Genomic DNA, 2,471 nt, shown 5'->3' with positions numbered 1-2,471 from the left:
GGGTAAAAATGTCACCTGTAGTGTCACCTTTTGAGTGTGAATTTGGAGTGGAGGTAAGATTAGGAATTGGAAACTACTTGTGCGGAACTCTTAGTTCATGCGGCCATCTCGTTCAAGGGTCACGTGATCCCAGCCTGCATGTGTGTTTTAATGAAAGTTTGTGTTTTAGCGAGTACTATTAGTTGTCACTCTGAAATTTCCCCTGATGTTGATCCCTGTACAGGGACAGCAGCCATAAAAGGTTTTAATTAAATACTTCAGAGAACTTTCAGAGGGTTTAGTGAGATAGAAAGCAAGTGCATTAGAGTCACCATTAATATTAAGGGCATCAGGCCCAAAACTGATTCAGGCTCATTGATTGTAGAGGTCCAGTGATGCAAAAGATCCTGTCAAATGCCAGAGAGCCAACATTTCTTCTACTGGAACAAGCAACCTAGTTACCACAACACTGACATCCCTTTTGGCGGCATTCAAAACATTGGTCTGAAAACACTTAATTAAATAGATAAAGACCAATATGTATTAATACATTTTATTTAAAACAATTGAAGTAGAGAAGTCCTGACAACACTTCCAGGTCACAGCACCTAGAAGACAAAAAGATTAGTAACAAGCATACATGAAAGCAGAGACAGGTGCCAAGGCTGCATTTACACAGGCAGCCAAATTCTGATCTTTTGACTAAGCCAGTCGCAAAAAGATCAATGAACTGCCTATGTAAACCTAAACAGCCTAAATGGCATAAAAAAATACAGAGAAACTGAAATCTCACCTCAACTGGTGGTAACAGATCTACCGAGTAAGGTCTTTGAGCCGGTGGATTGTAGATCCACCGTACAATTCTGGGATGCTGTGCATGATGGTCAGGCCAAAGCGGTGACGGTTGATCGAGCTGGCACTGCTGGTCCTGCTCTGGGTAGGGCCATAGCTGCTAGACAAGAGGCTCTGGGTGGGACGTCTGGCAGAGCTAGTGTTGGACTTCAATGCATTGAACAAATAGCGTTGACTGGGGACAGGTTTAGAGACACTTGGCTTCTGGGCTGTGGCAGGAGCATTCTGGATGAATGTTGAACTGGCAGCCTGGGTAGAACTGAAGAGGCTGGAGACTGGCCCACTACTGGCAGCATAGCTGGGCCTGTAGCTCCCCACTGAGCAGACATTTGTCCGTACTTCCCTTGGGCAGGTTTTGCAAGGAGATTCTGGCTGTATGTTGAACCCCTTCCACCTTGGTTAGAGGTAAACAGGCTTTGGCTTGGTGTTGCACCAAGGTCAGAGCCAGGCTTGTAGGCGCCATAGGAGTTTCCACTAGCTGTAGAGCTGGGGTGAAAAAGACTGGAGCGAGAGGCCAGGCTAGAAGTAGGCATGCCGCGACTTGAGGTAGAGCCTCCATCTATTCTCTGGCCAGAGGTTTGGGCATATTGATTGGAAGTTGAAACACTTCTACTGGCAGAGTTGCTCTGGTATTGCATGACATCTTGGGAGAAGCTAGGCTTGTAGCTTTTTGTTGCACTCCCACCTTCAGTAGAACCAGAACTCAGAGGACCTGGTCCAAATGAAGTTTGTGAAGAACCACTTGAGGGAACTTCACGGTCAGGAATGGAAATTGACCGGGCAGAGATCTCCATTGGTCCCTTGAAAGCCAGGGAAGGGAAGCTGCTCCCTTGCTTCAGGTCCTGGACATAGTGGGTGAGGGAGGTGGTGTGGGTAGCAGTTTGACCATAGAGGCTGGGGGCTCCTCTACTCAGAGTCTGGACAAGGCCTTGGTTGGGTTGTCTGGAGGTGGAGAACTTGAATTCATTCTGGGTAGAGCCATAGTTAGGAGTAGATGGTTTCAGGTTAGAGGCAGTTCTACTCTGGACATTAAACACAACATCAGGATTCTGGACTAGTCCAGAGCTGCCGGAGTGAGGCTGTACAGTACGAAGAGTGTTGGCCTGGATTCTCTTTACCTCCCAACTTGAAACTGGCCTTAATGCACTGGGGTCAGTGACACTTTGACCATAGGTTCTGCTGGCCTTGGTTTGATGCTTGTTGTGGGTGACAGAGGATCCACTGGCTATAGAACCAGAGAGTCTAATGTCAGTATTCTTGGCACGGGTCCTCTTACCCTTTGTCTGGGCTGGAGGTAAAGCTGCTGGGGATAGATGCAGAGCCCCTTGGGGCTGGCTGGAGGCTGCCACCTGCTTTGGCTCAGCAAACCCTCCGGGCAGTGTGTTGTATCCAGTCCCAATGAGCGGTAAGTAGCTTCACTCCCTGAAACACGTGAGAGGCTCAAATCCTGGAACAGCCCAGACAAAGCAATACTCTCAGTGCCTTACTGCCATGCTTAGTTGACATACCAGCGTGGTGTGTATTTATTGCCTGAACATGCAGTTGCCATCCAATCACTGGCTTATTGATTGATCATTCTCAGCTGTATGTCTTTGTGGCGTGGACAGATTTTAAAACAACCAAGGTGAGGACAGAGGACG

The 2,471-nt window shown here is 47.8% G+C and overlaps 1 long non-coding RNA gene across 1 annotated transcript; it reads right to left on the bottom strand.

The window, feature by feature from the left end:
- Positions 1 to 518: 518 nt before the first annotated feature.
- Positions 519 to 2,149, bottom strand: LOC123998212. Its single transcript, XR_006832234.1, has 2 exons — positions 773 to 2,149; positions 519 to 587 (listed from the first exon to the last, which is right to left on the bottom strand). It is a non-coding gene; the product is annotated as an uncharacterized LOC123998212 (long non-coding RNA).
- Between the last annotated feature and the right edge of the window lie 322 nt (positions 2,150 to 2,471).

Source organism: Oncorhynchus gorbuscha, linkage group LG15, assembly GCF_021184085.1.
Source record: "Oncorhynchus gorbuscha isolate QuinsamMale2020 ecotype Even-year linkage group LG15, OgorEven_v1.0, whole genome shotgun sequence".
NCBI lineage: Eukaryota > Metazoa > Chordata > Actinopteri > Salmoniformes > Salmonidae > Oncorhynchus > Oncorhynchus gorbuscha.
Note: the sequence above shows the minus strand (reverse complement) of the source record. Positions and strands in the feature narration are given on the sequence as shown.